The sequence below is a fragment of the Eschscholzia californica genome, unplaced genomic scaffold (genome assembly GCF_041429995.1).
Source record: "Eschscholzia californica isolate CP2 unplaced genomic scaffold, dmEscCali1.0.p SCAF_2, whole genome shotgun sequence".
In the NCBI taxonomy this organism is placed as follows: domain Eukaryota; kingdom Viridiplantae; phylum Streptophyta; class Magnoliopsida; order Ranunculales; family Papaveraceae; genus Eschscholzia; species Eschscholzia californica.
In genome coordinates, this window is record NW_028238309.1 from 23,374,678 (window position 1) to 23,397,639 (window position 22,962).

The window sequence follows — 22,962 nt, forward strand, 5'->3', positions numbered from 1 at the left end:
ACTTAACTTACACATGATGAAGGAAATGAGTCTAGTTCAGAGTCTTCCGACCAATCGACCCAGCACTAGAAAGCTGATTATTGTCCGTTCGACTTGAAATTGCACATATCCTATCAACATGATGGAGTTTCTGAGAAAGCAAACCTTCTAACACACCTTTGAAAGACAAAATGACGGGAACGAGAACTGAAGAACTTGGAACCTTGAACCCAGCAACTTTGGATCCATGTAACTTGCTGAAAAAAATGTAGACCAAGCCAGGGAAATGATATCAGTTCAAACCCATCCACCCAGCACTGAAAAGTTGAATCTTCTCCCGTCGAATTAGGAAGTTCCGCGTATCCTACATCAAGATAAAACCATCAATATTTTTACACATTTACTTCATCTAGACATGGCACTTGAAAAGAGAAAAAAGAAAAGATAGAATTTTATCCTCATAACCTACAGTAAAGATAAGACCATCAATATTTTTACACATTTACTTCATCTAGACATGGAACTGGAAAAGTGAAAAAAGAAAAGATAAAATTTTATCCTCATAGTATCAGACAAATTTTCTCAAACCAGAACGATTTACCAAGCAAAGTAATGGCTACCAACATGACAGACCTTCTATTCTGAGAGAGTTATCTATGTGGAATATAGCTGTTATCACCTCAAAATTTATGCAGCTGCAAATCTTATGTTATAATATCACATAAAGAGAAGGAACACAATTAAAAGATAATGTCCTCTGTCAAATAAATTAGCAGCACATAAAAAAGAAGGAACACAACTAAAAGATAATGCCCAAGTAGAGAGGACAAAAAGTGACCATGCACCAACTGCCTAATCACATGCAAACAGAAAGGACCAAGATAAAAGCATAAAACTCAGGGGTCTTTCATTTGTCGGATATAGATAGCATACTCTCCACATTGTCTACCCCACAAGTAGTTGAACGAAACTATATGCCTACTGTTAAACAGAGGTATGCTCGAGAAAGAACATAAATGCAAGTTAGAACAGAAGACCCACTTTTGTGGAAAAAACCTAATCAAATATGTAGGTAAATATTAAGGCCCTTGAAAAACAGAACAACAAAGCCAGCTTCTTCTGTCTTTCTTCAACTACTGCTTCACAAAAGACAACTACAGGAACCACGCGAATCCCCTTCCCGAGATCTCAAACCCTAGTTATTGGGCAAAAATAGATTGTGATCTTCATAAAGACAGAATAATCATAGTCGGCTGAAAGTTCGAAGGGAATTAATTACACGTAGAGGCAAATCCCGATAATCCGAGTGGCAGAACCAACACGTAAAGGTAAACCCTAACTCTTCATCTTCTGTTAGAGTGGTTTGGTATTTATTTCACCGGTTTTTGTGATAGTCTGGTTTTGGGTTGGGTATTTCTCTCTCTTTCTCGATTATGTCCCCAATCACCACCAACCAGAGTGAGTAGACGGATTTGAAGTGGAGCGGATTCCCGATGACCCCTGCATGCGAAGCAATGATAGTATTTTGGTCGGATCTGTTCGTCCTCACTTTCAGAGGTCTTAGCTATTTAAGATGGAGAAGCCTCTGGTGCAGTTTCATCACCTTCCAGTCTCTCTTCTATCCTCTCTGTCCTTCAATGGCTTCACAATACTCTTTATCCACTAATGGAAAACTCACACTTAAGTTCTCTAAACCCTCTTCTCGGCAAGAGCTTCAACCCATTAACCGTGGATTTGTCGGTCGATGGGTTTGTCCATACGATGTTGGACTCACTTTCATCAAAAAAAATGTTGTTCCCTCAGTCCAGATTCTTCAGGGACTGTGATTACTACCCCTCGAATGGTGCTGTAAACAGTTTTATTATTAAACCTAAGAGCCAATTCGTCTTGGACGCGCTGAATTTTGGTCGACCATGGATCCTCAGGGGTATGATCTTAGTCCTGAAAGAAGTAGAATTTCCTCTCTCTGATCCAACAGATGATCTCTTTTATGAACCAATGCGTTGTACTCTCTATAAAGTCCCTCAAGCTCTGCAGAACCGTGATGATTTTGATTTCATTTTTGGGTGTATGGGCAAAATTATCAATATCAAACCTCGCAATTTCGGTAGGGTGAATAACAATACTGTTCGGGTTCATTTCCTTTATGACATTAGAACTCCTCTCCTCTCAGTCATTAACCCTATATTCTCCGATGGTGAGAAAGAGATTAAGATCAGTTATCAAAAATTTCCTGGGGCCATTTATCAAATTTGTCGTATCGTCGAGCATCCTATAAGCAACTGTCCCATCTTTGCTGATTCTACTGATGGTGATTCTAACTCTAACCATGATCTGATGGAGGACATCTTAGTGGACCCTGTTGAAGCTTCAGAGCCCCCACTTTTATTAGCTCCCCCTTCCTCTCCTGTTAATGGAGTTATTCCACCCCATATGCTCTTTCCTTCTGCAGGTAAAAGATTGAGAACTAATCCTGGGCCTGCTTCTGAGGGCACTTCTATTCATTCAGGGGATAACTCCAATGAGGACATCACCATGATTGAGAATCAGGAAGTGAGGAGGTTATTGCATGAGTCGTTGCTTCTTGATCAAAGCCTGAATATCATTACAAATGCAGGGAGTAGGGATGATGCTGCACTCTCAATCTCGTCTTCTCAGTGAATACTTCAGTTGGTGTCAGGGTTGGGGCGGGTGGTCCGTGTGTTTTGGTAGTGGTGTTAGTTTATTTCTTTGCTTGTTTGTTCTCTGCTTTAGGGTTTAGTCTGTTGTCTTTCTTTTAGACTGCTTGTCCTTCGTGACCTTTTTGGTTTACTCTGTTCTCTGTTCCTTTATCTTTTGGTGTCTGATGAGAAAGACAACAGACTGTTAAGCTTTAAGTTGTAAGCTTTTATTTTCTAGTTTATGTTATATATTATCTTAGCTTATATTTTTCTGTCTTCTTTTCTTGATTGTGAGTTAGTGGCTTTCTTTGGTTCTTTCTTTCTCTCTTATTTTGTAATTGTCTCCCTGTGTTTCTTTCTGTTTTTTTGAGTTCATGTTAGTTCGCCTGAGAGGTTTAGTCCTCCTGCAACTTAGAGAGTTTTTGATAGTTAGTTAGTGTGTGCCTTTAGATTCCCTCTGGGGCAGGTTTATCCTCTTTTTGCGAGTCGAGTGGGAGGGGCCTCTTATAGTAGCGAGTAGCTTTTTGGTGGTTCCACGTTGGGCTTTCTGGTTAGTGGTGCGTTGGTAGTAGGGAGTGCCTGTAGACTTGTAGCCTTGAGGAGAAAGTTTGTGGTGTGTGCTTAGGTTTGTCTTCGAGAGTGTTATAGGGGTGCCTTATTGGGTTAGGTCATAGCTTGGTGAGTCAGGCTTAGGGGTTCCTTTAAAGGGCAGAGTTTGAGAAGCGATTCTTAGGGGCGCTATCAGGGTCCAATTCCTTACTTGGCAAGTTTAGTGGAGTGAGTGCTCTTAGATAGTTGACCTAGGGTTGGGGGGTGCCTCCAGGATCTTGGCTGCAAGAGATAGGTTGAGAGTTCTCGTTTAGGTCTTTGATCTTAGGTCTGGGAGTGTGCCTCCAGAGCCTTGTCTTTGAGAGCTAGCCCGGGGGCGATTTAGGCTCTAGTTTTAGCGGCTGTTTTCTTAGAGCTCCGAATTCTGGTTACTAGTTTTAGGGAGTGTTGTTCTCTCTTAGGATTAGGGTTGTGTTTTGTGGCATTGGCAGTCGTATCGGGTGTTGGTTTGATGGATTTAAAGGTGCTGGCCTGGAATGTTCGAGGTTGCAACAACTTTGTCAACCGTAAACACCTTCTAAATATTATCAACACTCATAACCCTGATATTATTTTCCTCTCTGAAACGAAATGTATGAATGCTAATATTGACAAAATGGTGAATAGCAATAATATATTCAATAAACATGTTGTTGACCCGGTGAATAAAGCCGGGGGTTTAGCTCTTTTTTGGAACAACAACTATGACATGGAGATTATTCATGCTGACACTAATATGATCCATGTCAATATTACTGAGGTCACTTTGGGTAATAAAATTTTGCTGACAGGTTTCTATGGTAGCCCTTATAAGAACAATAAAATGAAACCATGGGATACGCTCAGTAAATTGGCCCCTTGTGACAATACCCTGTGGTTAGTTATAGGCGACCTCAATTGCATCCGTCGGAAAAGTCGGGTGGTCAACCGGCTCATCTTCCGACGATTCATTTGCACAAAAATTTCATAAATAAGCTGGGCCTCCATGATTTAGGTTACATTGGTTATCCTTATACTTGGACTAATAGACAATTTGCAGGTAATCTGATTAAAGAACGCTTGGATAGAGCGATTGCCAATTATAATTGGCTTACCAGTTACCCTCAATCCAGAGTTAATCATCTTGATACTCTAGGTTCTGATCATAACCCTATTCTTCTTTCGACCAAAAACCAGTCCGCTCTTGGTCGTAAACCCTTTAAATTCATTCGCACCTGGATGTCTCATCCTGATTGTGCCGGGTTCATTAACACCAATTGGATCAACATCCCTAACCCAATCCAATTCAAACTTAATTCCCTTGCAATTAAACTCTCCAAATGGAATAAAGAGGTCTTTGGTCATCTGGATACTAATATAAAGCAACTCACTCAGAATCTTCAGAGAATTAATAACAAGAGTTCAAGAATACTTACGCCCAGATCGAGATCCTGCTTCTTCAGCAAGAGAGTCTTTGAAAGGAGAAGTCTAGAATTGCTAATATCAACTTGGGAGACAGAAATACTCAATATTTCCATGCCAAAGCAACCACCAGATTCCGCAAGAATAAGATACTTGCCATTAAGAGGGAGGATAACTCTTGGACGAATGATGAAGTGGAGATAGCGATGATCTTTTCCAAGCATATTCAGCAGATCTCCACCACAGCGGGTTCGGTGATCTCTACTAACTTTATGGAGTGCTTTTACCCTCAGATTTCGGAAGTTCAAAATGAAGCTCTCACGGCGCTACCGCAGTATGAGGAACTTCGGAAGGCCACTTTCTCTCTCAAGCCGGGAGCGGCTCCAGGTCCAGATGGTTTTCCTCCGTATTTTTACCAGTCTAACTGGGATACTGTTAAGGATGATATTCAACTTATGACTAACACTTTCTTTCAGAGCTATACTCTTCCTGAGAAGTCAAACCATACTGACATTTGCCTTCTACCCAAAACTAAAACTCCTCAATCTCCTGTTGATTACCGTCCTATTAGCTTGCTGAACACTACGTATAAAATCATTACCAAAATTCTGGCTAATAGACTTAAACCCATTCTGGCTGATATTATCTCCCCTTTCCAAGGAGCTTATGTTCCAGGCAGACAAATCACTGATAATATTATTATTAGCCAAGAAATCATCCATTCCTTCAAAAAAGTCAAAGGAGCCAAAAGCTACTTCGGTTTAAAATTAGACATGTCTAAAGCTTTTGATAGAATTGAATGGAGCTATCTGGAGAACGTTATGAAGAGGATGGGTTTTTCTAACACTTGGATCAATCTTATTAGGACCTGCCTTTCTACCAGCTCCATGGCGGTTCTTATCAATGGGAGACCGGGCAGTACTTTTAATGTTAGTAGGGGTATTAGGCAGGGAGATCCACTCTCCCCTTTCCTGTTTGCCATTGCCATGGAAGGTCTTAGTCAGCTTCTTGAGAATAATCATAGTGCTTCCTCCTTCATCGGCTTTCCTATCCCTAACGCGAACTTCTCGATCAAACATCTCCTCTTCGCAGATGACTGCATCATTTTTGGGCAGAACTCTTTGGAGAATATCTACAACCTTAAACAAATTCTTAAGGAATTCAGTGAAGCTTCTGGCCAGATGATCAACTATGCGAAGTCGAATATATTCTTTTCTAAAAATTCGCACCCCAAGTTCAAACGGATGATTATCAGAGAACTTAAAGTGCATATTTCGTCATCCGGGGAGAAATACCTTGGCACTAATCTTTTTATCGATCGTAATAAGAAACAAGCTTTCAACTCTCTTGTCACTCAAATAAAAATAAGCTTGCCAAATGGCAAACTAATCTCCTCTCGCAAGCTGGCCGCTCGGTAGTCATCTCTACAATCGTAGCGGCCGTTCCCCGATACCAGATGCAGTGCTTTGCCCTTCCTAAAGGCATTAGCAACAGCATTGCGTCTATTCAAAGGACTTTTTGGTGGGGAAAATCCAAAACTTTTCGTACGATCAATTGGAACTCTATTTGCAAACCTCGCAAATTTGGAGGTCTTGGGCTTCGTCTTCATCTTCTTGATAATCAAGCCTTTTTGCACAAACTAAACTGGCGGATAATCAACAATCCGAAGGCTATTTGGGTCCAAGTGCTTAAAGGGAAGTATTTTCACAACTCAAATAAACCTAAACCGTCCAAGAACCATCACTCGTGGCCCTGGAAATCTATATCTAAACACTATCATCAAAGTAAGAGTCTGATATTTTGGAACATCAACAAAGGAGAGCAAATCAATATTTGGACGGACTACTGGATACCTAACCATCCACCTCCCATTACGAATGATAGAGGATGCTCTTTGAATCGGGTTTCACAACTTATTACGAATGGAAATTGAAATTTAAACGTTATTAATATGTTTTTTAATAATGACATTTGTAGGGCAATACTTAGCATCAATCTCAATCCTAATGAAGAGGATAAAGCCATTTGGACACTGACAAAATCAGGTAATTTCACGCTTAAATCCATGTACAATTTTTTACGCAACAATTCAATGTTTAACACTAATGACCAGATAGACTGGTGCTTTATATGGAATATGAACACTATCCCAAGGATTAAACTATTTCTATGGAAATGTTGTACGAATAGCTTACCAGTCAGAGCTAGAATTGGCAAGTTCATTGGAAATAATTACTCCTGTACTAACTACAATGAGGAAGAGACTATTGATCATGTCATGCTTCATTGCCCTTTCGCGAAGGCAGTCTGGTTTCATTATAATATTAGAACTGATCATATTGAGACCATTATGCAATGGATTCAACAATGGAAGTCCCTGGAGGAAGAAACTATTAATCTGTATGCTAAAATTCTTTGGTTACTGTGGAAATCCAGATGTGAGAACTGTTTTACGACGAATAAACAGAATCCAGTCCAAACGATAGAAAGGATAAACAGCACCACTACAACCCCACTCAGAACAGAAAATTGCATCACCACTAAGAGTAAGGAAAAAACGGATATACAAACATGGAAACCTCCTACGGTACCATATATTAAAATCAATGTAGATGCCTCTTTTATGAACCTTACAGAACAAGCAGGGATTGGTTACATTATGCGTGATGCAGATGCCAAAATTTTAATGGCAGCAGCAGATACTGTACGAGGGCAGAATGTGGAAGAATGTGAAAGCTTAGCAATATTATATGGGCTTCTAGGAGCGAGGCAACTATAAATTGCTTATGTGCATCTAGAAAGTGATAACAAGTCAATAATCCAAGCTATCAACGGTGATGAAGGAAGTACTCAATGGAAATCTCAAGATATCATCCAACAGATCAAGAACATCAAAGATAAATTTTCGGGAATTATTTTCACTTATGTGTCTAGAAATGGTAATGGCTATGCTGATGCTTTAGCTAAATGAGGACGTACTCATGGGTATAAGAAAATATGGAATGATGTAGCATCTTTCTTTTCTGAATTCTAAGTTGGCTTGTAATAGACGCTTTATTTTAATGGTATTCCCTTCATCAAAAAAAAAAAAACCCCTATAACTCATAATCTACACAAAAGGATGGAAAAGAATTGTACTATCAAATAAAAGATATATTGGTAAACTTCCTAACCAGCAACTTGAAATAGAAACTCCCTTCAAAGAGACCGAGTAAGATTTCATTATAATTCCCAGTCGTTCAACAACCAGAAAGAGTGACTAAATCTGCAAAGTACACATCCCCAATAACAATTCATGAATATAACTGCAGTTTACATAAGAAAAACCCCTTCCAAGAAACAAAAGCACTCCCGCAATCCAGTAAGATAAGTTCTACAACCTTTTAAGAAATAAATAACCCTAAAAGCGAGGTTAAGGAATTACATATTACAACTAGGAAAAAGATTGCACAAAGAGGAAAGTAAACTGTCATGAAAAACCTTAAATAGAGATCCTCCTTAAAACCCCGGTCTAAGAATACCAACCGTCAGTGAATGTTTTTTATGTGGATCCATGCATACCCAAAACACAGTTAATGGCAAATTTTAAAGGTGGAAGACATATAGCCTAAGCAAAACATTTTTTCAGAAGACATGCTACTATAGAAAACTCCATCTTAAAGGTGGAAGAGACATAGCCTAAGAAAAACACTTTCGGGAAACAGCTTATAACATAAAGCTTTATTAAAGACACAGAGTGATTTCTAAATTATAATTAACAATCAGATACCAAGGACCAAAGTAAATCCTCAAAACAGAGTAGCTACTTAATTAAGGATTGCGGATTTAAAGTACATCGCCTTCCTGAAATGAACATGGGCAGAATAGGACTAGCCATCCCATATCTTCAAAACAAAATTTAACCTCAACGGAAAAAGGGAAAACATTTGAAAGAGGTAAGTTCAATTTTGCACAAAAGAGAAACAGCCTCCCTGAAATAAATCAACATTGGAACACAACAATACCTAAGAAATTGCAGCTGCACCCAAACCGTAACCTCTGGAGAAAATTTGAAATTCTTAAGGTTGTGTATTCCATTGTTAGAGAACAATAAACACTTATAATGATAAGAGAAAGATCCTTTAATTAAATAATTTCTTTGACAAACTTAGAGAACGACAATCACTTCAAACCTGTTTTGTATAGGAAATCAATACTAATGTAAACAACTGCACCTGCCATTCTGCTAATCCCCCAAACCCCAAATTCAGATGGAAACCACAGATCCTATATACAACTCACGAACCAGAAAGTTAAAAAATCCATTATGTTAGTATCTCTACCACCAAACTAAATTCAACAACAAATTGACGTACCTCAAATTTCTGTGCCCTCAAAGTAGTAGAAAGAGTTTGTTTGCTTAATGTTGAACAGATATATCCCGCACAAAACAACATAATAGCAAGTTAGAACAGAAATCACATCCCCAACTAAATACTGGATCTTTTAACAACAAATGCAGTCAAAATAATGTTTCGAGATCTCTAAGAAATGAGAAGGGTAACCGGAATAGATTCACCAAACCGAGAAATACCTGTCCCGCTCCAAGTGATGGACTGAGTATGAACAACTAGAACTTAGTGCATATCCCTGAAAATAAGCTTAAGAAGTTTTGTACATTCAAAAGTGGACTTAGTACAAATTTAGAAAGAATCAACAAAAACACATAAGGAACTTCAAATAGAAAACACCATCCGGACAGGCCAAGTAACTTTTTAGCATAACCCATAGTCCTAGAGTAGCGAGGATCAAAGAGTGCTGGACATCGAAAGCAGACATGTCCTCGAAAGAGTGTTGTATGCCTTCAATTGGAAAATACATATGTCGCACAAAAGAAGACGAGCGCAAGTTACAACTTTCAAATCTTCACCTAAAATCCTCAGAAAAACAAAAAATGCAGCAAGAACAATTCCCCAAGATATTAAGGAAATCCCGGCCAGATGGTGCAAACAAGACATAAGCCACCAGGAGAACACAAAATGTTTCTCTTAATCGCGGACAGCAGCAACTACCGTAATGTGAATTCCTAAAAATAAAGAAAGGATCAACACACTGCTACACTGACAACCTAAAGTAACGACTCCCTCAAGTAAGACCAAGTCATGTTTCAACGCTATGTGTAGTCCTTGAATATGGAGGATGAAGATGAGTGCTGGATGGCAAACGTCCACGGAAATTTCCTCGAATAGTTTGATGCAATCCTAAAAGTAAGGTGAAGGAATTTTAATACGCTAGCAAAGATGGACGAATTGTAAACTAAGCTTTCACAAAAGATAAAAGTAGACAACCCCCTTACGATTAAACAACCTCAGCTTAAATCTGGGTCCTAGAATATCAAATGCCAGTGATCATCTGAACGATCATAACCCAAAAATAAAAACTTACTCCGATGGAACAAGGAGAAAACTCACTTCTTAAAAAGAAGAACCTTATCAGTTCTCCAAGAGTTAAATCCTAATCACCGCGGGAATATGAGGAAGGGAGGTTTAGAAGAGGAAGGAAACTGAAAGTAATGAAAAGAAATTAAGCTTTTAGGGGTCAATCAAAACATTACTGCTGGCAAAATCGGCGTGACCAGGTACGGAATGCTAAAACCTCCAATGGAGTCCTTAGAATAAGGCGAAAGAAATTGCATGTACTCAATAGTCAAATAAAGAACCTATGAACTAAAGAACCAAGTTAGCACATAAAACCTTCTTTACAACAACAAATCGCTTCTCCAAGTAGATCCCATCATCTGTAAATAAGTAATACAGCTCAGAGGTCAAAATTAATTTTTTGTCCCCTCGATATGTGGAAAAAGTAACCAGACTAAGCGGAAGAAAAGAGAAACTGATCAGACAATATTTATACAACCAATCAAAAAAGTGAGCAGATTTTAGGGTCAGAGTTAAAGTATTACTCTTTTCTACATCAGCACATCGTCAGATTTTGACAAAAAAATTAACTCCATAACGTTGTCCCAGTAATAAGGTGAAGATATACCTGTTTTTCGAATGAAACTTGAGACAAAACTGATTTCTCTCCATAAACCTCAGTTTACCTAAAATACCAGCAATTAAGAGAAGGGTCCAAACACAACATGTTAGGGAATGAAAATAGAGCAAATTTGTCAATATATGCAAGCTAGAAACTAAAAAGCAAAAAATGTAAGTGATATTGTATGACACATGACAAGAGGACGAAGGGAATCAGATTCCTGAAAATATTTGGATCGGTGAAGGTACTAACACCCTAAGAGAAGAATTTATTATAAAAAAATATTTGTATTTGAATCCAATGGCTACCGAAATTTCCAAAATTGAATACTATTTGCAGAAGCAATCAACTTATCAGGAACGAAAATCCAAGCCGTATTATACTACGCCTAATCAGAGAAAGATTAAAGAATCAAATCTAGATGTTCAGAACGCAAAGAAAAAACAACAACACAAAATTAAATACGAAACCCTAGATTAGTCGAAAAGAAAAACCATGGAAGAACGCCCTCATAGTACAGGAAGCATATAATAGATATCGCTCACCCGAAGGTAGTTTCAATTGAAACATCCAAGTAAACAAGAAGACCACTCACAAAACATTATAATATCCTCTTGGAATGAACTTCCATGCTTCTACAGTTAAATGATAGTGTTTTGCCAAAGCACAAGAGGAAGACAAGAACCAGATTTTTAAATATGACAGACACCTAAAAATATTAGGGTAGGTAATTAGGTTATAACACTCTCAACACCCTTGAGAGGAAACCAGATTGTGTCTCGTTGCGTATCCCTGGAGACGTCAAGTGATATGGCATGTGTTAACTAAAACTTCTCCAACATGGATAAAAAATCAAAGAAGCAAGTTCAAAAGCCCCCTTCTTACATATAACTTGACAATGTTGACCACAATCTTCCTAGCAAACCAATAGACTATGGCAGAATAGGACTAACCATTCCTTCACGAAGATCCCTCATAAAAAGAACGAAAATAAATTATTTCTGTCAATTCAAGAGACCACCTAATGAATAAACCGAAAGAGGAAAGTTCAATAAAAAAGACTCAGTTAACAGAAAACAAAATAACCCAGTTTTCAAATAGAACACCATAGGGAGAAAACTATAGAACAACAGAAGATAGGAAAACCCCCCCTCAATTCACAAAACAAGGTAATGCCTCCCTAGAGAAAGATTTTTGAATATTGGAGATTCCTGAAGAATATTTGGATAGGTAATGAGGTGTTAACAACTCATAGCAGAAATTAAGAGAATACTTTTGTAACTAAGTAAATCAGGAAAACTCCCTTTAGAGGAAACTTGATCGCGTACCCTTTGAGGAGGTCCAAGTTGCAAATCCCTGGAAAATCAATTGATTTGGCCTTTGTTAATCATAATTTCTCTAACAAGAACAAAAATCAAAGAAGCAAGTTCAGAAATAAATTGATTTGGCTTTCCGTTAATCATGGTTAACTTGAAAAAGTTGACCCCAGTCTTCCTAACCAATAGAATAAAGTGAGTACATATAACTATTAAAAACACCCTAGAACGAGACGAACTAGAATGGCTTTTTAACCCATCGCCTCTTAACATTAACATGTCAGAATCAGGCTAAGAACCAAAACAAAAACAAAAACGAAGTATCAATCACTTCAAGAAGATATGAAGAAAGAAACCCTCTTTCAAAAATAAAATAACCTAGCATCACCATTGGGACGCAGGTACTTTTTAGTATTGTAGGCTCCCGAAATAGTATCAACTAGACTCATTGTTTAATACTTACATAACAATGTAATGTCTCCCTAGAATAAGCACAATTCTCACATCCCTACGAAAAATAGAAATGAACTTTTCATGCTTCTACAAACACATCTCTCACAAGTACAAAAACTGAAAAAGCAAAGAGAGTGAGGGAGAAAACCTGTTTCCAATATAAGAAACTCCTTCTTAATTGAAAAGAACTAAACCCTAGAATCAAACTGGCTTGGACCTCAAAACAAAATCTCTTCTAAGAAAACAAATTAACGTGTCCCTATAACACCTGTCAACCTGAAAACCAAAACAAAAAGGAGTTCATCACATGTTAGGTAATTACAAGATAGAGCAAGAATCTTATAGTATAGCACGCTACAGAGGAAAGAAAAGGAAACTGAAAACAGAAAGATCAGTCAACAAAACCTGTCACAGAAAATAAAAGAACCCAGTCCTCCAAAATGGAAAACCACGAAAATGCTTTAAAGACTGCAGGTTCCCAGAAAAGTATTCAGTAAATTCACCTTCATAAAGAAACAAATAAGGTTATTACACCCTAGAGAGAGTCCTATTCTCACAAAATAAAAGAACAAAAAGCGCTTTCACACAGTTAACTTGAAGAAAGAAAAGAAACTCAAATATGGAAAGTTCAATCAGGTAACACCCTTTCCACAAAACAAAAGAGCCTAGCCCTGAAATTGATCACCCTTCGCGAAAAATATTAAGTAGATTCATTATGTCTATTTACATAACTTTTTTTTCTTGAAAAGTTTGAATTAATTAGAGTGAGAATTAAAGTTACAAATGATTGGATGGATGGATGGATGAAGAAGAGTGAGAATGAAACTAATACATATGGCAAGAAGAGAAGGATGACAACTAGGAAAAGGGCGGCCATATTTGCAGACAGAGAGAATGAAAGAGAGACCAAATGTATGTGTAGAATTAGGAGCTGTAACTGGTTGATATATGAAGCTCAAGCAATTACAGAAATAAAGGGGATCCAATGAAATAAGTTAGTAGCAGTTTGTTTGGATAATATTTATATATATAGTATGAGTTTGAGTGTCATACAAAATTTCGGTGAAGAGTTGGCGTGAGATAGAGAGTAGTATCTAGAGAGAGAGAGAGAGAGAGAGAGAGAGAGAGGATTTGGTGTATTGGGTATGATGGCCGTCCAAACAAACCTTTCATTCTCTTAAAAGGATGAAGATGAAGATGAAGATGTGTTACTTCATTATATCCTCTTAACTAGAAAAGAAATCAAAATAGAACAGCTTATGAGCTCAACCAATATTTCTACTCCAGTGGAATAGGAGACCTAGGACATCTTCTGCTTCTATTATAAGACTATGAGCTAAATCATTAAAAATGCTATCCTTTCTAGCTTTCCAAATGGACTAGCAAATGGCAAAAGGGTTTAAAACCCACAGCTCCCTCTTGGTTCTTTTGTGGGATTAAAACCCACAGCTAATGGCAAAAGGGATTAAAACCCACATGTTGTCTATTTACATAACTAACACCTTCATAAAGAAACGATAAGGAGAAGGCTTCTTTTGGACAATAAAGGATCGGAATACCCAGTTAGTTCATTAACAATGTAATGTCTCTCTGGAATAAGTCCAGTTCTCACATCACATTGAAAACAAATGAACTTTTCATGCTTCCATGACAGCAAACCCCCTTCCAAATAAACAATGCATTAGTAAGTAAAAAAGGCAAATCGAATTGAAATTCGACAGGAAGATCTCCTTCAAGAAAACCAACAGTTAACGCAATGAAGGCCTGCAAATATCGGGAAATGAAAAACACAGACAACCTACCTATGGATATCGCACATTGCTTGGATTATTCAATAAATTCAATGTTATTAACATAATAACGGCAACCCTAGATAAGTAAAGAGTTATATGATATATGCAGAAGAGGAAAACCTCTTCGAGAGCAAACTGAATCACATCTCGTTGGAGTCAGTCCAATTCGAAGATCCCTGGAGAAAAACAAAAGAGACCAATCTTCCTCCCGAAGAACCAACTTCCCTGTATTACACCATGAAACTTTTAATAATGCATATCAGATTAGTAACAATGAACTAACAAAATTGGAACTCAATGCATAAGCTACACCCTATGGAAGAAATATCATTTTTGATCCCGAAACCCTCCCAAGAAATAGAAAATCAACAAACTAAGATCTTGTTGACAAGAAGCAAGAACCAACTGACCAACTGTTGAAAACAACAATCAATTCAAACCATTCTTAAAGTTAAACCCTTAATAGGAGTATCAATAAATCGAAATGATAGACCTTCCAATGACAAAGGCTTAAAGTTATGCCACAACAAATATACCCAAAAAAGCAATCCTTATCAGAATTTGGTGGTCATAGATCATTATCAAGATATTAAACAAAATGATAAACCTTCGCTCACCAAGATGATGTACTAAAGTTATGTCAACGCAACTATATAGACTTGCATGAACAAATCCTGAGAGTATACCTACATATCTGTGAAGAATAACCGAAGGCGAGAACAAATTCTAGATTAACAGTTACAGAGAGACTAGTAAATGTCAAAAGTTTCTATATTGACATATCCCGAAATCTACATCAACAAAGTGACCTTGCGGTTTCCCCAAAATCTACGTTGGAGACCACATAGCAAAGGCTCAATAGAATGATAATAAATGTGCTTTACCTAAAGAAAAATCAGATTAATAAACTGTTGCTGGTTTAAACCACCAGCTTAGCAAGCACGCAAGTTCATCCGGATGTAGATTTTCTCCTGCATATAGTCATGATAAGATCGGCATCAGAACAATCTCTAAAGCCATTAAAAAACTAATAACACTGTCCTATATCAAATATAAAAGCTAACCAAATTTAGACGCTCCAAATGAAAATCAACACAAATGACCTTTTCATGATTCGATGACTACCCCTATAACAGTGAAAAAAATTGAAAAAGCAAGCTAAGAGAGATAAAACAATTTCTAAAGCCATTAAAAAGTGAATATCAGTGAACCAATAACACCGTCCTATATCAAATATAAAAGCTAACCAAATTTAGATGCTCAAAATGCAAATCAAAAGAAATGAACTTTTCATGCTTCGATGACTACTCCTGCAACAGTAAAAATATTTGAAAAAGGAAGTTAAGAGAGAGAAAACAATCTTCCATAAACAAAGCATTAGTAATTGGAAACAACTCATTCGAACACTATACCTGCTAACAGGAGAGTGCTTCCATACCGCTACAGGCGCCATATCCTAGGAGGTGAAGGAAATTATAAGACGGTAGGAAAAATCGACAAATTGTAAACTAAGCTTTAGGGAGAACAAAAAGTAGAAAACCCCTTGAGTTGAACAAGTCAGCTTAAATCCAAGTCGTAATATACTAAATGTGAGCGATCATCTGAACCAGGACCAGCAAAATCACGCAAATAGCACTGTTAAAGCCAACTTCATCTTGTAGCTGTCGCAACGAACATAACCTAAAAATAAAAATTTAGCAACAGAAAACTTCCTTCAAGAAAGAACCATGCCGGTTCTTCAAGGGTTAAAGCCTAATAACACTACAAAAATGAGGAAGGGAGTTCAAAAGAAGAACAAAAGTGAAACTAATAAAAAGTTAAGTTTTTAGGGGTCAATCAAACCTTACTGTTTCCTAAATCGATTGCAAACAGGTATAAATTACAACCTCCAATGCAGGCCCTAGAATAAGAAGAAAGAAATTGCATGTACTCAATAATCAAATAAATAACCTATGAACTAAGAGAACAAGATTTATTATTCCCCTAGAAATGAGGAAAAAGTAACCAGAACGAACGAAAACTAGGTCGTGTCTACTTGGAATTGGCTCAAGTTGCAAATCCCTGAAAAACATCAATTTGATTTTGCTTCCATTAATTATAGTTTCTCTAAAAAGGACAAAAATCACAGAAGCAAGTTAAAATAAATGGCCCTTCACACAGGTAATTTGACAAAGTTGACCCCAATCATCCTACCAAACCAATAAGAATCAAATGAGTACTTATATCTATTGAAACACCGTAAAAGGAAACGAACTAGTGTGGTTTTTTAACCCATCGCCTCTCTGACATTAACATGGAAAACTAAGACAAGTCGCCCCATGATTCCATCACATCGATACCTGAGAAAGAGAACACAACTAGAAAAAGATTTACATTTTGGGTCCCAAAACCCTCCCACGAAAAAGAAAATCAATAGACTGATATCTTGTTGCCAAGAAGCAGGTAACCAACTAGAGAAAACAACAATCAATTCAAATGATTCTCAGTGTAAAAACCTTGATCCAAGCATCAATAGATAACTGTTTGCTACAGATATTCTAAGATCGAATCAACAAACCTTCGAATGAGAATCATTGGAAACCAATTTGTTCAACAATTGAATCAGACGAAAACCTACAAACCAATAATCTAAGTAATCAACTTTGTTTTTTAATAATTCCTCAGAACCTAGACTTGTCCACATGTAATCCAAGCCCCATATAACAACCAACCAAAATCAAATAAGTCCAAGACAAAGAAAAAGAATTTAGATCTATATCCAAATGAAAGTTGAAACAGAAACCCCTAAGAAGAAAATAATTTAAGTTCTCTATGTATACCTCGGTTGTCTTAAGTATCAAGTATCAACCATCAACAAAAGGGTCTACACGACATGTTAGTGGATGAAAAAGACATGCAAATTTCTCCATTTATACTGGTTAGAAACTAAAAAGAACATAAGAAATTTAAATGGTATTGTTCACCTGGAGGGTATTGGAGGAAGACAAGAACAATTAGACACTTGCACACTGCGAAATCAGGAGAGACATCCAATATTCTCTTCCCACCAGGACATGAGCCAAATATAGATTGTGATCTTCCAAATTGGATGCCCTGAAAGTAGTTGAAAAAATTGTTTATTTGATGCTAAAATTAGATATACCTCACAAAAGAATGAAATAGCAAGTTAGAACAAAAACACCCAGGCGATCTATCTGCAGCATCCAACAAATTCACTCGAACTAGAACAATTTACCAAGCAAAGTAATGGCTACAAACATGACAGAAAACCTTCGGCTCTAAGAGAGTTACTTAACTAGAAATAATTGTTATCTCCTCAAAACTTATCCAGCTGTAACTCTTGTGTTATAATATAACATTAAAAAGGAAGAAAGCTAAAAGAGAATGTACACTATCAAATAAATTAGCCGCGTATCCCTCCTAATCAATCTATCTTGTTATCTTGATGCCCCACTAGAGAGGACAACAAGTGACCATGCAAACGAAAACATCAAAATAACATAAAAAGGGTTAACTCAATTTTAGCCCCCCTAAAGATGACCATCTCACCAAAATGGCTCCCTAAAGATGACCAACTTCCAAAATAGCCCCCTAAATCACTTTTCCATCTGTTTACCTTTAGAAATTAAATTTTTTCTTTTTCATTACCAATTTTACCCTTCTGACATTTTTCCATCATTTATAGTTTCAAGATCATTAATCATAAATCATGTCATTCATTATTAAACAATGGCACGAAATAACAATTTCCATCCCTACAACAAAGCGAAGGAATTCCAAAGGAGAAGCGCACATGTTAGGATGGATACAACAAGAATCTTAAAATATGGCACAATCGGAACCAGAAAAAAAATTTAATGGTTCTATATTTGTCTGACCTGTCATGAGAAAACTAGGGCAGTTGATCTATAGATACTACATTTTCATGGAAAGGAATGAGACAACAGGGAAGATTGTGGTATCTCCATAAAATAGGAAAACCCCAAAAGAGAACCAAATCACATCTTCGTAAAGTAAGCCCATTTCGAAGATCCCTGCAAAAATCAAATAAATGCATGCTTAGTTTGTTATTCCTCTAATAAGGAATAAACTAAGGTTGCAAGTTAAAAGACAGAAAATGCATTGCCAGAGAAGTCAGAACTAATTGAAAAGAAAAGTATATCAGAGGCCTGTTCAAAGTTTTCAAAAAATATTAAAGGTCATGCACCTCCAAACAGAAACCATTTCTATGGAGAAGCTTCGACAAGACACCAGCCATCGTAGAAACTTACAAATAATACTCAGGAGGACCAGACAACTTAGAAAATGAAAAGGTATAAAAAGATTCTTAAAATATGCCATGCAATAACCAAAGATAGGTAGTACTACTACTTTTCAGAGAGCCAAAGCAAATAACACGAAGAGCCGGTCTATGGATGTCGCATGTTATTGACCAAGGATCAAAGAGTCCTGCGTATGGAAAGCAGACATCCGCATGGTCTGGAAACAGTTTGGTGTAACTGTAAGCAAAATGTTTGCATAGATATTCCCCAATAAAAACACGGAAATGTACAAGAAGTTGGGCTAGAAAACCCCCTGCAAGAAGGAATTGTTGCGCTCCCCCTAGTAAAATAAGATAATACAGAATGATAGTTTTCACACCACTTCAAGCAATGCAAAGGAACAAGCTAACAGGATTAGGTTTTCTCAGGAAGAAATTCAAATGTTGTGAGCAAACTTCCATGCGCCTGGCGCGAACCCCTAAAAATTGATATGAACACTGAAAAGAAAACATTAACCTAGACAACTCCTTCAGTCAAAACAAGAAAACCCAATTTCCCTTACAAAGACAGTGACTTCTCTACAACATCATAAAAAAAATTTCAATTGCGTATCAACCATTAGTAACGCAAAACTAAATAAAATCAATAGTGCAGTTTAATATAAACTCCCTTCACTTAAAGATTTACTTTTTTGGTCAAGAACCAACCCATGAGAACATTTGAACAACCTGAAATCCCATCAAGAAGAAGCTTGTTACCAAGTGGAGACAACAACAATCTATACAAAACTGGTGTCAAAATTTTCTACTCTTGGTTGAAATCTCATCAATAAAATAATTAGTGCTAGAAAGAAGAAAAGTTTTTCTCATCACCAATTTTGATAAATCCGAAAGGTTAACCTTGACCAAGATGATGTCCTACAGTTACGCAACAATAACAACTTTACCGAATAAACCTAAAAAAATCAATTAGGATACCTAAGCTTTTGAGGAAAGCCGCAATGAAAGAATAGATTCCACATTAACAGTAACAGAAAACCATAATCATGTCCAGAGATCCACTAGAAACAAATCTGATACATCACAAAGTGATCTTACCTTTTCCCCGAAACTTTATTGGAGAACACAAATAGGAGCTGCTCAATGGGAAGAATTTCAAAGTGTGTTTTCCCTACACAACAACTGAATCAATAAACCGATGAAGATGTAAACCCAACCCTGAGTCCCAAAATCAAAGAACAAAATTAAGAGCCAAATCAGAACCAAAACTTCTAGATGCTCGAGATGCAATCAAATACCAAAAAAACCAGTTAGATCACAAAATCAACATTGTTTCACATGCAAATATGTTTCAGGCACACCACCAATCACCAAACAACATGGAACTGTTCATACCAAATTCAGAACTTTAGTCCTCACACCAACTTCAGAGAACAACAATCAATTCAAAACAGTTACAAATCAAGAAGTTAAATATTTTATTAATATGTTTCTATAGCGTCAAATTCACACTTGCAACATATTGATGTTCATGTTTCCCTCAAGGCTCTAATAACAACAGGGTTGAACTGCGAGATTAAGAATATGTGGATTCCCCAAAGAGTAATCAGATTAATAAAAACTTTGGTGGTCTAAAGCATCAACAAAACCATTCTGATGTGCATCAAGTCATTCACATATACATAATAAGATCGGCAGCATTATCTCTAAAGCCTTTAAAAATACTACCAATAAATTAGGACCCCCTCAACTAAACTTCGTTTAACAGGATTAAAATCAAAAAGTAAAAAATATTACAATTCATTCAGAGTTTCACAAAAAAGATAAAAATCAAAGAAGTGGGGTAAAAGACCAAAAAACCCTCCCAAGATGAACAACGCATTAGGAATTGAAAATGGCAGAATTTTAGACGCAAATTTAAATGGAACTTGAGACACAAAAATTTCTTCCCAGAAAATGCTTCCTCTAGACAGAAGCCGTCCTTGAAACAAACAATAAAACAAATTTCAACGTATTTAATAGCAGTTCCGCTGAGGCTTATTTAATGAACAACACGAAGTAGTAGAGTGAAGATCTACAGTTCCAATAGGGTGTATTTGGTAACATTACATTTCAACACCTTTCAGTTGGCAAACACTATCTGGAAGTTGGCCCCTGAAATTTAAAAAAGGTGGATTCTAAACGACCCTCCAGATACTACTAACTCACTATTACATTTGTGCAAGGAACAACCAATTGGCACATCTAAAATCAGATGAAGTAGAATTGAAACAGCTATTAATATGTCACATAAAATCTTAATATTCAATATAAATTAGTAGCAGGCGCGCAATAACTGAAAACTGAATTGATTCACAATCGAAGAAGAAAAAAATTTGGAGACAAGAATAGAAGGTGAGATGGTCTTCCTAGCTAACAATAAGACTATACGAGCGACAAGCCAACAACTACTCAAGCGTTAGAGCTCATGTTACATACAAATAACACTAGATTATGTCTTAGGCAAGGAGCAACATAAGACACAGCAAAAATAAGATGAAGTAGAATTGCAAAAGCTAACCTCCCAAGTTAGTAAGCATACCAACCGAAGTTGAAAATGAAAAACCTACGGAACAATTTGCATCAACATGATAGCGCTCCTAAGATAGCATGTCTTCTAAATTACCTTTAAAAGTCGGAAAATAAAGGAAAAGGTAAACAACTTTGGCACTACGGATTTTACTCATGGATCTGGAGTTATTCTGGAATAGGACTGAAAATACTTGACTTACACATTATAAAGGAAATTAGTTCAGTTCGAAATCTTCTGACCCGTCCAGCAAGCACCAGAAAGTTGTTCCGTTGGACTTGGAAGTCCACCTATCCTACATCAAGATAAGACCATCAACGATTTTACAGATGTAGATAACCTAGACAGGACACTTTAAAACTGAAAAAGATAAAAAAAAACTATCCTGATGACAACCATGGAATATAATACCAACATCAAGCAAGTTCCAGCAACCCCGACAAGAAAGATTTTCCATTTTGTAAAACCAATCCAACATCTTTTAGAAACGAAGGAACACAACCAAAATAGAGAGAATAACAAAAATCATCATGTACATTATAACAAATTACCTATTTGGAGAAAATGAGCAAACAGAAAACCTAGAAAAAAGTGCAAAACTGTGATTAGCATAAAACTCAAAACTGAAGAAGGGAAAATGAAGAATTGCCGATGAGGAACCACTAAGGAAACTTAGGATAACGTGACCAAACACTACCGCCTAAGAAAGTTGGTTCACTCACGATTGACATGAGCCAAATATGGATCGCAGACATCTCAAATAACGTACTCCAAGAAACCAAACCAAATCGTCAAGCAATAAAGAATCCTTCGGAAAAAAAACAACAAAAGAAAAATAAGGATCCAGCACATTAAGAAATTTAAAAGAAACCCCAACAAGGTTGAGCAAGTCAAAAAACAAATACGAACACAGAAATAGGTGGCAAGCAAGACTTGTAACTCCATATTTTCCCCTCCCCACGTCAGATATTGAACTCAGTATTGATATCTACCAACCTGTAGCTCATACCCCTAAACATCAGGCGGGAAAAAAAAAATTTGTACTATAATAAAAATCTATCAATAAACTTCCTCACTAGCAACTTGAAATAAAAACTCCTTTGGGAGAGACTCAAGTCAGAATTCCTTGTCCTCCAACAACCGGAAGAGTGACAGAATCTGCACAGCGGATATCACCGGTCACACATTGTGGACATAATTTAAAGTAAATGTGATCAAATAGTTTGAAGAAATGACCTCTGTATGAAATGTAACTGCAAGTTTATATAAGAAAGAAACCCTTCGAAGAAACCAAAGCGCTCCCACCATGGAAACCTAATCTTCCAGTAAACAAAGATAATCCAGCAAGATAAGTTCTACCACCACTGCAAGAAATGCAAAGCAAGTTATTTTTTCCGTGACAAAACGTGGGACACGCTAACCCTTCCAGGTCCATACCACATATTCTAAAAAGTAAGGTAAAGGAATTTCGTATTACGAATATGAAGATTGCAGAAAGACTAAAATAAACTTCCATGAAAGCCCCTTAACTAGAGATCCCCCTTTAAACCCCGTTCAAGGTTACCAACCGTCGGGGAATGTCTGAAATGGCAGCCACCCATACCTGAACACAGTTACCTGCAATCAAATCTTAAAGGTAGAAGAGACATAACATAAGCAAACAATCTAGTATAGAGAACACCCTCCCTTCACAGCAGACAAACCAAACCTCTTCTGCAAGTATTTAAATCTTGAGGGTGATAGGAAATAATACTGCCAAATTTTGATCTTTTTCCCAAATCACGAAATGATTTAGGCAAGGATTCCACAACAAATCCCTAATGATAAGGAGAGAAATTTTTACCACTCAATATCTTAATAGCGAAGAAAATGAATTTAAAGCCCCATGTTTGGATAGAGAACCCTTTTCAAAATAAAAATGGAG

General features: G+C 36.9%; 2 long non-coding RNA genes across 5 annotated transcripts; both read right to left on the reverse strand.

Moving 5' to 3' along the window:
- Nucleotides 1–11,177: 11,177 nt before the first annotated feature.
- Nucleotides 11,178–16,103, reverse strand: LOC147557007 (uncharacterized). The gene is made up of 8 exons (XR_015235000.1): nt 16,051–16,103; nt 15,621–15,888; nt 15,093–15,179; nt 14,329–14,433; nt 12,821–12,918; nt 12,564–12,691; nt 12,426–12,470; nt 11,178–12,002 (listed from the first exon to the last, which is right to left on the reverse strand). It is a non-coding gene; the product is annotated as an uncharacterized LOC147557007 (long non-coding RNA).
- A 3,098-nt stretch (nt 16,104–19,201) lies between these two features.
- On the reverse strand, nt 19,202–22,761 carry LOC147557008 (uncharacterized). Of its 4 annotated transcripts, none has more exons than XR_015233760.1 (6): nt 22,275–22,761; nt 21,590–22,196; nt 21,241–21,328; nt 21,030–21,134; nt 19,568–19,640; nt 19,202–19,425 (listed from the first exon to the last, which is right to left on the reverse strand). It is a non-coding gene; the product is annotated as an uncharacterized LOC147557008 (long non-coding RNA). The 4 variants fall into 4 exon arrangements; XR_015233761.1 differs by lacking the exon at nt 19,202–19,425 and having other exon boundaries at nt 19,435–19,640; nt 21,590–21,846; nt 21,979–22,196; XR_015233758.1 differs by lacking the exon at nt 19,202–19,425 and having other exon boundaries at nt 19,435–19,640.
- Nucleotides 22,762–22,962: the final 201 nt, after the last annotated feature.